Consider the following 16,517-nt stretch of genomic DNA (forward strand, 5'->3'; position numbering starts at 1 on the left):
ATGCACTTCTCTTACGAAGTTCATGGATAAATGTAAGGAAAATACCAGATGAAGTAAAAACAGCCAAGGAAACATCATTTGTTGGTGACAAATGAGTCTGTATTAATCATATGCTGTTGAGAATTTAATATATCCTAATGGACAGATCTCTTCGTGGGCTGCAATTAGCTCTTATTAAGATCTGAAGTCACCCTCTATCTCCATGACTTGAAAACGTTTAAAATAAAAACTTTTCCTCCAAGTTTTGTTTTGCTAATCACATCTGAGAGATAACTATTCTATGAAATCCCAGCATTTTTAGACGGACTAGCTATGGAGTCACTCTCAATTGTCTAGGGGATTATTTGAAGATGTCTGTTCATCCATAGGTGTTCATGAGGGAGGACAGCATGTAGAACACTTCTACTTTGTCCTGGAAGCAGCATACTGAACACTGAAGTTAATGGCTTGGGAGAACAAGGGTTCATATCTAAGAATTTCTTCAATCCAGTGATTTTTCACTAGAACTCTTGTCAAAGAGAAGATAGATTTGAGTGGGACAGGGTTTCGCAATAGAAATTCTGTGAATAAACTGTGGTTGACTAAAACCAGCAGAGGGGAAGTATGCTTCTTTATTGACACGTACTGTTTATACTGCTTTTAGGAGAGCACTGTGTTTGCCAAGTTTACTTCCTCAAAATAATCTTTGGATAATTTCATCAGTGAATGCTTTTGACATTCAAAGTTTAGCTCTGAAAGCCATTTCACCATAGTGTTAATCCTTTGCTCAGCATCATAGCTCTTTTCGCAGTGCAGACTGTGACTGACAAGGTAGTGTCAATCAGCTCCAGCTAGAATTGAGCTCCAATCATCCTGCTTATGGAATGATGTTTATTCCTATCAGTAGTTGATATTTTCCTCATAGCTGTGGACCAGTTCAAAATTTGTTGATAGCTTTCCAAATTATTAATTGGAAAGTGTGTTATGTATTTGACTTTACATAAACTAGAATAGTGACATTTTTGTTGCCCTGTCGTGGAAAATTCTGGAGATGAATACTGTCTCCTTTCTGAGGTCCACCATATTTCTTTAATTGAATTTACAAGTATTGTTGTAAAAACAAGAATAAAATTTAATGATGCCCACACTCCCCCAAAGCCCGAAAACTTCGCAATGTAAAAATCACTTTTCTCTATAGTTCCTTAGATTCTGATCACTATGGACTTAATTTTTCTTTCAATGACCATGAATAAACATGTGGCTTTCCACATCTCAGACTTTTCTATCAGACTTACATTTTAGCAGCTATATAAACAAGATTATCCAAAATTACTTCATCTGGGTTAAATGCTTTTGAAAAATTTTTGAAAAATTACAGCTTGAAAAGTGTATTTGAAAAATTGCAGTTATTGCCCTGGAGACTTGACCTGTTGTATGGTTTTGTTTGTTTGTTTTGGGTTTTGTGTGTGTGGGGTTTTTTTTTGTTTTTTTTTTTTTTTTTTTAGTGGAATAATATAGATCATCAGGGAGTTGCAGTGTAAATTTCGTCATGCCATGCTGCCACTTTGATCAAATTGTACACTGTGGGGGCTGAGTAAGCAGAGCATTTTCTGAGGTCTGATTCTTTATATTGTCTAAGCAGCCTGCAAACATGGTTACTTGTAATGGCTAAGGTGGTGGCTGCAGCAATATGCCTCCCTCCTCTGAGTTATGAAAAGGAAAAATACCATTTCATTTCATTCAATTTCATTTCATTCAGAGTGCCACCAGTAGTCTACTGGTAATCTGGGGCAAAGATATCCAGTGAGAAAAATTGCCTCAGTCATGCTGGTTCTCTGAGGAACAGTCTTGTGGCTGGGAAAGCTGAGGCTCTCATCCATATTCTGCCACTGGCCTAAATTGTCTCATTTCCCTCCATCTCAGCTTCCTAAACTATAGTATATGGAAAATGATGTGACTTTCTTTTCAGAATATTTTGAGCATTGTTCTTGCAAGGGATGTGGGCTGATCTTCTTGATTGTTGTTTTCTGTTGTTGTTTCTTGACTTGTAACAAATTAAAATGAAAGTTTGGAATTGATTTCTCTACTGAAGCAGTTGCAAGTGAAAAATTACAGAAAATTGCCACTAGATGGAGTCAATGATTTTCTAAATTATTCTTCACAGCTCAATATAATAGAGTTGCAAAATTATTATGATCACTGAGCTAAGTGGAATATGATAATTTAAGTAGCTCACCTGTATCCTGTTATAATTGCATTATCTGTTCTTTGAACTTTACAATTCTATGATTTTTCACTTCATGTAAAAAGATTTTTTACAATTTGATGCTGAATAACAGTATCTTAATAGATTTCTTTATCAGACTTAAAACATCCTGTATCAACGCTCACTTTCCCTATTGTGTCTAAGTTGTTATTATGATTCTTCTCAATCCTGTCATTTCACAGGATAAGTTCAATTCCAGTGGTTTCATCCTTTTTATTAATTAGAAATTGATAAGTAGAGTGAATTGCCAGACTTAATTTTTAGTTCATGTCTAACTAAAAAGCCTGTTATGCATTGTTCTGAAAAGCAGCTTGGATGTAATGGCATCAACAATCATGAAATGCCAGTTGTTAAGAGTAAGCTGTGCTAAATTTACAAGCACAAAGATTATTCTGTTTGGACCTGCAAATTTCACCTTCGACCAAGATTAGTGCAATATTTTTCTCATGTTGCATTACTTAGTACAGTCTAGCTTCCTCATCTGAAGATAGCTGTCATTCACTTTTATTCTGTAAAATAAAATTTGTTTTCACTAAAGAGTTGTCCAGATGTTCCAGCTTTCTTCCAATGGGACATTACTAATGTGTTATCTATGAAATTGTGCAGGATACACAGCCATTCTCAACTTCATTTTCTGATGATTTTACCCTGCAGCCAGACTCATTGCAGTTGTCTTTTGTACAAAATGAAAACAGGACGTAAGATTTCCTTTCTATATTGGACTACTAGTAACAGGAAGATTTTTAGTAATTTGTCGAAGAAACAATTTGTTGCAAAACACATACAAGATGGTACTTAATAGGAGCTCTTTCACCTCTTAGTGAATATGATCTCTAGTTCAGGATTCTTTTACCAGCACTGAATCTTATCCAATACAGCTCTTGCCTTATTTTCTTTCTTCAGATAATAGCAAGGAAAAAAGTAACACAGATAAAAGTTTCACATTACAGTTAATGTTTCTGTTACTAGGCAAATTAGTTAATGCCTTCAGTGTATTACTTTTACCCAACTTCCAAGAATATTAATTTATACTAATAAAGGAAAAATAATTGATACAGAAAAAATAAAAATTTTGCACATGTATAATATATAGTGAAAACCCCACAAAACCAGAAAGGTATGTGTTATCTAAATACTGTAGGAAAAACAATGAGAAAAGTATGATTTTAAAATCAATTGCTGGCTGTGAAAAATCAAAATTGTAAGTATTTAAAGAAAACAGGTAATTTACATTTTTAAAAAAAATTATCCTCATCATAAAGTGATAATGAAAAGAAATTATTTATCTGAATCCCTTACTTGCTTGCTTTTCAGCATCTTGAGTTTAGTGAAAAGCACAGAACTGATGAAGAAGAAAAAAAAAACAGTATTTTTTGATTCCCAACCTGTGCTTTGTTGTATTTCTAAAACCTGGTGTAGATAGTCATATTCAAACCTATCTATAGGTAGCTTTTTCTATTCATGTTGCTGAAAGCAGAACTGAGGATTTATTTAAATTCTACTAATTGTTTTTCATAGAATCATAGAATATCCTGAGTGGAAATGGACCTGCAAGGATCATCAAGTCCAACTCTCGACCCTACACAGGACAGCCCCAAGACCATGTTCCTGAGAGCGCTGTTCAAACTTCTGGAGCTGGTGAGCCAGCTGGTGAGCACTGACTGCCCTGGGGAGCTGTTACAGCGCCCAGCCTCCTCCTGGAGGAAGAATGTTTTTCTAATTTCCAGCTGAAGCCTCCCCTGACACACCTTCAGGCCATTCCCTCGTGTCCTGTCCCTGTCACCACAGAGCAGAGCTCAGTGCCTGCCCCTCCTCTTCCCCTCATGAGGAAGCTGTAATTGCAATGAGGTCTCCTTCAGTATCCTCCTCTCCAGGCTGAACAGACCCAGGACCTCAGCTGTTCCTCATATGGCTTCCTCTCCATGGCCCTTCACCATCTTCACTGCCCTCCTTTGGATGCTCTCCAACAGCTTAAATGTCTTTTTTCTATTCTGGCACCCAGACCTGCCCCCAGCACTGGAGGTGAGGCTGCCCCAGCTCAGAGCAGAGCAGGACAATCCCCTCCCTTGCCTGGCTGTGATGCTGTGCCCGATGCACAGGACAGCCCCAGGACAAGGAATGGCCCTCTTGGCTGCCACGGCACTGTTGGCTCACAGTAATTTTTGTTTAAGTATTGTTGAAAACACAATTATTTTTCAGACTAAATTAATTTGTTATTTTAATCGACTACTGCTTCAAGACTATAGGCTTAAAATAAAAGTACAATTTTTTTCATACGATGTAGCAAAGACTTTAATAGTTTGTGGTATCTTTTCACATCTAAATAAATAAATGGGTTTATAAAACTGTGTTGAATAAAGATCACACACTAACAAATTAAATGGAACACACCATATAAGCCTAATTTTGTAAAGTTTACAAAGATTATTTTTAAACCATGTAGGCCCCGAGTCAGCTATACTATGCACCTGATGATATAGTCATCTCTTGGAATAATCATTATCCAATCAATTACAGAATTGTATGGATTTGACGTGTTTGTTTTATGCATTCATAGCTGTTATCAAGAACTTTAATGGCTTACTAACCCCCACTTGTGAATACATCAATACATCACTTGTGAATAAAGCTTTTTCTTTTGTAAAGCTGGAAGGATGTGGCAGAATAGAAGCAATAAGAGTTTTTACACCTCCTCTTGTCAGTCTGAATGATTCACTAGTCATGGTAGGCTCTATGCTCTATATCAATACAATTAAATAATCAGTACCTGTAAGTTAAATCACTTCTCACACCCACTTGTAAAAATATGACAATAAAGCTATTCCCACTATAGTTTTTCTCTTTTCATTGAAAGTACTTGCATATAGTTTAGAGACTAGTGCTACAAGACATAAAAAGATACCTAAAACTTCTCTGTAGCTGATAAACTAAACAGAAGAAAAGATACATTTCTGTAGAAGTGCAGTATGTAATTTTTACAGGGACACTGAGAGATGGTAAAGTATCTTTTGTTCATTTGATTTTAAGCCCTGTAAATGTCATTAGGATTCTAGACAAGTGGTATTTTGGGCTTGAAAATCAACTGTGTGATGCAGTAGTTATAAAATGAACAGATAAAACTTTTTTTTTTAAGTGCAGTATTGGTTTAAAACTTAAACTCATTCAGTAGGAAGAAGGTGCTTATTTTTTCTATGAGTTGCCTGGCTAAATCTTCTAACAGCCTGGATTGAGTCTTGACAGCTCCAAGGCTCTGCTGAATCCATAGGATCCTATACTAGATTTCCTTGTGGTCCCTATATTAGATTTCCTTCAGAAACACAGGGAGCGGTGAATTTTTTTTAAATCTAAAATGAAGTTGTTACCAGTGTGTTTGCTATAAAGTAAAAAATAACTATATTAATAAGAGTTCATGTCTCTGAACTTGGAACTTTCTCAATCTACTCTCAGCTATATTCAGGTACCATGAGAAGTCCAGCTCACTGTCTTTTTAATTTTATTTTAAACAGTTCCTTAAAGAAATAGTAAGAAAACAATAAGGTTAATCTCTATGACTTTATATTCTACAGAGATTCATGCTCTAGCTCTCCAACCTTGGGCTGTCTGCAGGTAAAAGATAACGCTAACCTTTCATTATGTTTGAATAATGAGTACCTAAATAATGTAGTTGAGCCGTTTTGGAACCATCTGCATTGGTTTACAGAATAAAGCATTTCAGTGAAACTCTTATGTATGAAATTTAGATGTTCAATCTAGACAGATTACACAACTCTGACACTGCATGTGGCCATCACATATCAAAGGTGGTTATATATATTATACATTGTCTTTTGGTAACTTATATTGTCATTTTAATGAAGGGAGGATAGTGAAAACTTTGAAGTGATGCAACTGACCATAAGTGAGCAAAGGCTAGAAGAGGAGGAATTTCATGGTATCTTTTTGTAGCAACGTTTTGTTTTGTCTTGTAAACGCATATATATAACCCTATCACCCTGGAACTTTTTTAGTATGAGAAAATATTGAAAGTCTTCCTTAGGGAAAATATGAAATTTTGGCTTTTCAGACATTCTGTCCCTTTGCCAGATTTAGACTGAGTATACATGACTAATTAAAAGGCAGATGAGTTTTTGACTCATTTTGCAGTTTCTTTAGCAGAGGAAGTATATGAAGACGTTACAGAGCAGAGCGACAAATTTTGAGGAATACATCTTGACAGACTCATTTTGTTGGCTTGCAGTGAAAGGGACTGCAGACTTTATGTACTGAAATCTGAAAATAAGCATAATTTGGTCTTTATCCGTGAAAGTTACGAAAGTTACCTTTATTTCATAGTACGATGCAATGCTGTCTTAGAATACACAATATGTCTTCACTAGGATACAGTCATAGAAAGAGGGATGGAAAAACTGGAGGTATTTGGGACAGACAGCGTTGTTAGTATTGATACAATATTGATATTGATATTACTGATATTAGTATTGATACATTGGTTGCAGGAAGCTTTTATTTTTGGATGGACACGCAGAGCAAAAGTGAATTTTGTGCTGATATTAAAACTGGCACTGTTATTACAGAGCTCACAGCTAATCTTAAGTGAATAGGGTGGAGTTGACATATCTGATAGGTTACTGCTGGAGGATGTCTGTAGAGTAGCCGGATAGTGCAGCAGGCATTACACCAAGACTGCAAAGAGCCCATATTGCCCTGCTCCCTCACATTTTCTGAAGCATGCTTCTGTTGTGTGTCTTTTAGTGAAAAATAGGAATCAACCAGACTGCATCCCTGATGCTTTCTGAGACTCTTCCAGGGGCCAAGCCATTCACATGTATGCTGTAGGTCTTCAACATGCCCTGAGTCCCTCCTAAGCCCTTCAGGTCCTGTGAAATACCATGCAAATGCAGGTATGGTGAAGTGGCCTTTGTTCCTCTATGAATGGATGTATGGTATTGTTCTGTAGGAGAGTTCAGTGCAGGGATGGTAGAAAGGATCAGAGAAGAGGAGAATGCTAAGAATTTTTGTTCATGTCTATCCCAAAAAATACCTGGTGGCATTTCAGAGATGTTTCAACTGATTTTATCAGCTGTGCTTCCAGACTGGCACAGATTCACAGGTGCTTCATGTCATCTGCTGTGACTGACCACACAAGGGATAAAAGGTCTTGTGGCAAGCAGAGGCTCTGGAGGGCTGGGGCAAGGGGCAGAGGCTTTGGCAGCTATAGTGGCAGCTATAGTGGCAGCTATAGTGGCAGCTATAGTGGCAGCTATAGTGGCAGCTATATGGTGAGCAATTCAGGCCACGCACAGACAAGCGTGGCAGGCCTGAGCATACATTGCTCTTCGGTTTCTTTGGTTATCCTGAGTTCCTCCTGGCAGGTATGCTGCAGCTGTGGTGGCACGGCTGGTCCAGGGCATCAGTTCTAAAATCATGGAAGATAATGGACAGTATCTGGTGAATTTTGTGAGCGCTGAGTACACAGCGGTGAGTATCTGTTTCCTTTACATAGTAGATATCTGTAACGTCCCATTTCCCAGAGTGGCTTGAATTGAATTTTGGTCTTGGGGCAGTTTTTTTTAACATTTGTCGTGATTTTTCCAGCATTAGCATAAGCAGCATTTACATCAGAATGTGACTCATATCAATAATTAGATCCTTACTCACACAGCTTAGTGAATACTCTGCTTATAATATTTAAGTCAACTATTTCCTTTCTGAGACAGAAAGAGTAGTTTGAAGAGTTCTGCCTTGCGAATTTTGATTCTGTTTTGTAGATATTTTAAGGGTATAATTCTTCCACTTTATTTATAGATCAGGTATTTTTCCCAATGATTGTTGAACTCGAGGAATATCCTTGTATGTTTGTGACATGTTTTGTATGTATCTCTGTCTTTTTATTTAACTAAACTGTTTACTCAACATTTAATATAAATAGAAGGATACAAATGAAGTTTTAACTGGAGTGCTGATTGATGAGTTTTCCAAGAGAAAGACATCAATGGCATTATATGTTTTTAAGATGCACAACACTGGTGATATTTATAAACACAGGGTAGGTGTGCATAAATCAGTGTGTTTATGGCATTTTATTGAAGAATCTAAGGTGGGTTGTCATGGTGATTAAAAGCTTCAAAATGCTATTTATTGGTATTAGTTTGCTGGGCAAAAAGGCATATTCATTCTGCTACACTGAAACTTTAGTTGTAAAAAGAGCTACATTTCTACCTGTGTTGCAAGGACTATTCTAGCAGGATAAGTGAATAAAGATCCAATGAACACATTAGACTTAAAGAAAATATACTACTTTCTATTTTTGATCAACATAACAGTTTTTGTTTTGAAGCCTTTTAGGAGGTTGTCTTTTAACTGTGTAGTGTTTCAGGCTATTCATAAGGCAGCAGAAAATTGTCGACTTCTCCAAACCTCTCTACCCCCATCAAGAGAAAAAGTTCTGGTAACTGGTAAATGAAAGTATTTTCTTCAGATGGAAATGTTACAGAAATTAAAGCACCAAATATGTTTTGCTGGTTTTGTCTTTACAATAGTATGTACTCTATATGAAAAACTAGAAAATATCTAGTGCTTTTTCTTTAAGTAATCAGAAAAAAAACAATTATAGACCAGTTAACCTTGTTAAAAGCAATGTTGTTTTCTGCATGAGGTCATTGATGTGTTGCCATTAGTACGGTTGGTTTTTTAACAATTAAATCAATGAAAATTCTGCAACAAATGCTGCATGCATACACAACATCACACAAATTCCAAATGAGTAATACAGTTTTCATAACAGACTTGAAGTGATGATTATTAACTAGAATTATATATATTTATATTTAAACTGACACTACAGAATTCTTTTGAGTCTTGACAGATCTGTGGAATATTTAAATGGAGTAATTGTAGTTACCAGACCTCCTGGGATTAACCTGCTGGAAAGAAAATGACATTTTGCAACGAGAAAAATGAATTTATAATGTGGAAAAAAAAGCTAAAAATGAGGTTATGGTGTGCCTGTTTATAACCATTCAGGAGGAAAATATGTTTATATGGAGTCACTAATACACTGTAGTGATATACTTCACTTATACTTAATTAGAGAGGGGCTTTGCATATCTCTTATTGGGTTCTGTGTTTGCTGAAGTAGCATAAGTCATGCTGAAAGGAAACTTATGAGATATTTTATTTTTGGTGCATTCGTGTTTAGGATTTGATTCTCCGCTATTTGTGTTTTCACTAGGAATAACTTTACTAAATTCAACATACTCTATGGTAATAAAGAAAAAAGTCATACAAAAGTGAAAAATACCAGCCTCTCCCTCTGTGTTACAAACTAGTTTGGATAAATCACAACCTTTCACTTATAACTGTCAGGCACACTCAGATTTTCAATTAGAGTAGTTTCTTCAGTGGTAAACACTGCCTGCTGAGCTTTCCTGAACTGAATAGAATCACAGAATCACCACATAATTTAGGTTGGAAGAGAATTTTTGGGGTCATCTGGCTCTGCTGAAAGCAGGATCAACTTAACAAGGTTACTCAGCACCTCGCCTGATTGAGTTTTGAGTGGTGGCGATGTCACAACTTCTCTGGGAAACCCGTTCCACTGTTTGACTACGATGAAAGCATTTTTCCTACCATCTAGATGAAATTTCCCCTGTTGCAATTCATACTCACCAACTCTGTAATTGTGGCCCATAGAAGGAGTTTGGCTCTGTTCTTCCAGCCCCTCCTAGTAAGCAGTTGAAGACAGCAAGATCGTTAATATTTCCCCTTTGCTTACTCTTCGTAACAGAATAGCACGAGCACTGGGGAGATGGCTGGTTGCTAAGAACAGAACTACAGCATTAAGTGGAAGGAATTGGTTTCAGAAGGAGGAAGTGAGTAAGTATGAGACATAAACTGTTCCCTCAGGAACCTGTGGACACCTTAATATCAAGCGTATGTCCAATGCAACACATAAATGCCATCCATGAGCTGGTAAGGAAAAGTAAGGCATAAGAACCTATGAAACTGAAATTCAAGAGAAGCATGATATTCATGGGTATTGAAGTGACTTTAACCTATATTTGACCTATATACTCTGATATTGCTTACAGCACAAATATAAGTGGGGCATGGTGGATGATAACTATGTCTTCCTACATTACAGTATTTTCATATAATCATGGTTTTTACATTATATAAAATAAATACAATATTAAAAAATAATGAAACATATTTATCAGGACACCAGGAGTAATTTTCTTCTCCTAAATACTCCAGACTTATAAATTGATAGTGCATCGCCAAGATGAGGTGAAACACACGTGACCTTCCTTTTCTGTTACCATGCCATGCCATTTAGCAGCTAAAACCTCAAGTTCCTACCATTGCTTTTCCTGTAACTATGGTTATTAGTTAATTTCAACTGCTATTACTAGGAAAAAAATGCTGCCACTAGTCTCTTTTTAGCAGCAAAAATGTCTTCTTTTTTTTTTTTTTTCACAGTAGAATCATTCAACCTTTGCTGAAAGCTACACTGAAAGCTAATGTCCAGAAATAGTACCTGCTGCTATGCTCTTTAGTCTCTTTCATCTCTTGACCAGACAGCAAAAGAGGATTAAAAAATATGTATATATACACCAATAATTACTGTAACGAACTATGCAAATTGTTAAATAAATACAAGTATTTATTTGCAGGACATTTGACCAAGTATTTCTTGACGGTAATAGCATGCAGTTCTAATTACTGAATGACTGCCCCTTCCTTGAGAAATAACCATGGTAAAAGAAGAGTAAATAAAGGGAAAAATACCCCACAAGCATAGAAGGTTCCCTTTAAAATATTTTACTCTGTTCTTACACTATCTTGTATCTTCATCAGAGCAGTGTTGCCATCTTGTAGTTGTGCATTAAGCTAAGTGTATAATGAACAGTTCATTCCCCTTCTTAGCTTCTCCTCAGGGGGAAAATTAAATGTGCACTCTTACATCCTGTTTTGGTGCAGTTTTATTTTTTTAATTTTTTAGAAGATTTTTGCAGAAGGTGCCTGAATTGCATAAAGTTGTCAGAGTGAAGGACTCGGGGGACAGAAAATTATAGAGCAGAACATTATTATGTATCCTAGTAACTATTCTTTTAATCCTGTCTCAGCCTATACAACCACAGAGGTGCAGAAGGAGGAATAAAGGCCTATTACCCTTATTCCTCAAATCTGCATGGGATTCTGCAAAGCAAGGCAAGCAATGAAAGGCTGAACTTCTGTGAGCTCTGCTGGACAGAGGCATCTTCTCAGTGTGTGGAGGAAGGTAGGCAGTATCATTCCACCCACAAGCTGTTCTAGTGGTTTTTCTTTTTAGGAGGTACACATAGAAGGGAAAAACCATTTTGGAAAGGGGTCTGGACATAAGTCTTTGCTATACAAGGGATATGTACTACCTACCAAACAAGAGGTGACAGGTGTGTTTCTAAGTTCCTCTTATTTGAGGCCACTTTGCACAGATATTAATTCTTCGTTTGAGATGAGAAGCTGGACAGATGCGGGAATCCAAGGGCTGAAGGCTGTATAGAGTTCTGCAAAATGTCTGCATGCCTAGAACCTATATAGTAGAGAATTTTAAACAAGATTTCTGTCTTTTTCTGCATTTTTTCTTTTGGATTGCCACTGTGAAGGAAAGAGAACACTGTAGCAAAACTAAGTAGAATCTTTAGATAAAACTTTAAAAATGTCTCCTTTTCCCTACCTTATTCTTTCCTGTTTTGCTGAATATTGGGTGAATAAAACTACAAGTTAGAGAGGGAAATATTTCCCTAATATGAAAGAGAGAATTACAAAATGAGCATTCAACTTGAAGAGAATGTCAGGGAACAACAGTACCTTATACTGCACTCTGAAAAATTGTAAAAAGTACAAAGGTTCATAACATATTGTAAAGAAAATTCTTTAGAACTTGCTCTGTTATCTTGGAGGTAACAGACACACCATATGCTGTGTCTGGCAGTTGCTATGGCAACTACTTTTAAAATTTAAGCATGGGGAAGCTATTGCCTAAAATCTCCACAACTTGGGGCCAAATCTTGCTTGATGCTGAGCACCAGGGAGAGTAAAAAATATAAAAAGGAAATACTAAAATATCTTTCTTGTTGGTTACTGAAATTTTATCTTGAAATCAATACTAAAGGAGATTTCAAGTCATGGACTCCTGAAGACATTGGAAAAGAGAAGAATGGGATAATTGCAGTATCTCAATACCATACAGACTGTTTGCAATTAAAATTAGGAAAAACCTATTCGTTCATTGAGGCATTTTACATAAAAACTATGATACTTGTATGAAAGTAATCTGTCACCGTTATGTATTTGAGAATTCTTGCTTAGAAGTCAAAGATTAGTCAATTTTTGAAGGAAATAGATGAAAAGGTAGTAGATCTCCATAAAATGTTAGTGCTTATTAGAACTTGGCATATTCAGATTTATTTCCTTGGAAAAATAGTTTTAAACTTTGCTTGGACTATTACACCAGCAGCCTGCATAATGCACTTCTAGTGCAAAAGAGGCTTAAAATATCAAATAAGGATGCTTCTGAGGAAAAAGCAGTACAAATACAAATAAGATACTGTTGTTCTTCACCTAAAAAGTTTTATTAGACCTTGGTACAATGAATGCTGTTATAAGCAACATCAGCACTTCAGTAACTGGATTTCTGTGATTAAACTAGATCACAAATTCTATCTTGCCCACATGCATTCTAGAAGGTCTCCTTGAGAGTTTGCAAAAGTGCAACGTAATTCAGCCAGAAAATAATACTGGTGTACTGTAGCTCTTTACAAAAATACCTATACAAATTGAACTTGTGCCTTGGAGTCATGCAGTAAGGGTCTGGCCCAATGTCACTGAAATTGGTGATTTTCGCTCTGTAGACATCCCCAGACTGTGTTAGAAGCACTGCCCATTCTGCTTACCTTATGTTGAGACTTGTTGGATTAATCATTACCAAGAATATCTGATGTTTTTAGCACACATCAATGTTACACTGGCTTTCTGAAAGTAATTTTTTAAAATTGTATTAAAAATCCTTAGATTGTATGAGATCACAGAATCATAGAATATGCAGAGTTGGAAGGGTCCCACAAGGATCATCAAATCCAGCTGCACAGGACAGCCCCAAGAGTCACACCCTGTGCCTGAGAGCGCTGTTCAAACACTCACTGAGCTCTGCCTGGCTGGCGCTGTGAGCACTGCCCTGGGGAGCCCATTCCAGTGCCCAGCCTCCTCCTGGAGGAAGAATGTCTTTCTAATATCCAACCTAATCCTCCCCTTCAGGCCATTCCCTCGTGTCCTGTCCCTGTCACCACAGAGCAGAGCTCAGTGCCTGCCCTTCCTCTTCCCCTCATGAGGAAGTTGTAACTGCAGTGAGGTCTCCTTCAGTGTCCTCCAGGCTGAACAAACCAAGTGACCTCAGACACTCCTCACATGGCTTCCCCTCCAGACCCTTCACCATCTCTGTTGCCTTCCTTTGGACACTCTCTAGCAGCTTTACATCCTTCTTATTTTGCAGCATCTAAAACTGCCCTAGCACTGGAGGTGAGGCTGCCCCAGCTCAGAGCAGAGCAGGACAATCCCCTCCCTTGCCTGGCTGTGATGCTGTGCCTGATGAACCCCAGGACAGGGCTCGCCCTTCTGGCTGCCAGGGCACTGCTGGTTCAGGTTCAACTTGCCATTGACCAGAATCCTTTCCATGGCACTGCTCTCTAGCCTCTTATTTCCCATTCTGTTTGTACATCCAGAATTGCCCTGTCTCAGGTGCAGAATCCAGCACTTTCCCTTCTTGAACTTTCTGGTTGCTGATTGCCTAGCTCTCTTGCTCTTGTCCAGGTCTCTTTGCAGAGCCTCCCTGCCTTCAAGGGAGTCAACAGCCCCTCCCAGTGTTGTATTAGTGTCAAACGTGCTCTGTATCCCCTCCAGACGTGCATCCAAGTGGTTAATGATGTTGAAGAGCACAGGGCTGAGGAAGGAGCCCTATGGAACCCCACTAGTGGCAGGTCTCCAGTCTGATGTCACCCTTTGTGCCTGACCTGTGCCAGATGCTCACCCTGTTTATCCAGGTGTGTGCTGGATATTTTGTCCAGAAGGATCCTGTGAGAGACTGTATTGAAAGCTTTACTGAAATCCAAATGGATTCCTTCAACTGGCTTCCCTTGATCAACAAGGTGGATTACCTTCTCATAAAAAGAAATCAGGTTTGATGAACAGGACCTTCTTCTCATGAAACTGTGCTGGCTGTGACCAGTGACTGTTTTGTATTTTGGGTGTTTTTCAATGGCTGCAGAACAATTTTTCTATAACTTTACCAGGCACTGAAGTGAGACTGATAGGCCTGTAGTTTCTGGGCTCCTCCTTCTTGCCCTTCTTGAAAATTAGGGGTAACACTTGCCAGCTTCCAGTCAGCTGGGACCTCTCCAAGACCAGTCAAAAATCGAGAGAAGTTTTTTTTCAAGAAACAACATTTTTCAATGTTGCAGGATCCTTGCAAGAAAGTGTTATTCATCTCAACTATCCTTTTCTCATGCTGTTACTTCTCACTGGGTTGAGTCTCTAAGTCGTCCCTCCAAAATAATGAATTTTGTGAGCTGTGACTCCCATAAGCTGCTATGAAATTATCAGCACTATTATTGACAAGAGAAAGAGTTAAACACTGGTTTAGGCACTAGTCTATTCAGGACTTTTGAAATAAATTATTTACATTATGAAGGAAAAGATGTGTTTTACATGCAGTCTGTTCAGCTACAAGGATCACTTTTGTATCTTCCTTTCTTTGTCTGATGCTCATTAATCAATGCCCCTTAATTTAACTTCTTGAAACACTTTTTGATGGACAGCAGCAGTAGAAAAGGTTGGTGACAGCTCCTTCTCCTCTGCTCCCTGTCCAGTCACATTTGGGCCTGAAAATCATGTCTGTGAGAAAGACAGGTCTTGCTGACTGGTTGTTGCAGTTCCTGGCCTCTGGCTCTATCCCTGTACTATCTGTCCTTCTAGAAATGTCTAATATTTTCTTGGCAGACCATTTCTGAAGGGGATGTGCATAATTTTGCCAGAGATTTGACAATTCTTCATGTCACATTAAGATATTTGCTTGTAAAAACTGACTTGTTGCTGAATAGACACTAAAGCACTGATGTTCACAGTATAGCTGATAGCTGGTGGAAATGAAATAATCTGTATTGACACATTTGGAAGTTTCACATCTTTTTCCACTTAACATGCTAACGTGATAATTGCTAGACTGATGATTTTTCCAGTGACACGTCTCCTTTTGTCAATATTTAGACCTGTGTATAGAAAACTTATCTATCACACCTGGCTAATTTTCACTTAATTTAAAAATAAATGAAACATATTTAGTTTGCAGGGTTAGCAGAACAAAATGAGGTTTTATAAACATTTTTTCTTGAAACATTATTTGAAGGATAGGAAATGATAATGACAAATGTATATAAAATCTCCTCAAATGAAAGTATATTCCAGGAAATTCTTTTAATGCTTAAATAAAACTAATTGAACATTTAAATTGAGAGTTCATTCTGCTTACCATTTACTGCAAGTGAAACCTAAACATAATGCCAAATAAAAATAGCAACAAATACCCAGTAAAATCACTTAGATGTCTATCCAGCAGACAAGCAAATTTGTTGCCAAAGTGATTCTATGTTCCATTGTACATTTGTTCATGGGGTTTAAATGTTGAATCCAAACAATTAATTCATCTAGGCTTCTATCATAGCATTTCTTTGCTGTGTGTGCCATGACTTTTACTATTAGTGATTAGACAAACAATTTGTCGGTGAAGGAACATAGGTTGCAGTATTTTGACTATCCTGACATAACTATAAACATTATTACCTTTAGTTTTCTTTAGCTTTGGTGCTTTTTGCTGGACTCATCCTCAGGAACGAGTGTGACCATGCTGTTCTGGAAGAATAGCCATCATGGCCATGGAATGAATGACTTCACCATTACGTTCAAAGATTAAAGTCACCACTTTTTTTCTACATGTAATTGTCCTTCTTGCTGTAGTTCTGTTTTCACACCCATGTCTGGTAACTGTGTCCAGCTTATTGGGGTGGAAAGTTTACTCCCTTATCTTTGGTTGCAGGTCTTCTGTGTAAAGTTATGTGTTCACTTACTGGGAGCTCTTACTCCATTACACTTCTTGAATAGTTTACTTTATTGTGAAACACTGATATTCCAGTCACATGATTGAGAATTCACTCACGGTCAGCTTTCACTTAGTCTGAAT

Source organism: Catharus ustulatus, chromosome 6 (genome assembly GCF_009819885.2).
Source record: "Catharus ustulatus isolate bCatUst1 chromosome 6, bCatUst1.pri.v2, whole genome shotgun sequence".
In the NCBI taxonomy this organism is placed as follows: Eukaryota; Metazoa; Chordata; class Aves; order Passeriformes; family Turdidae; genus Catharus; species Catharus ustulatus.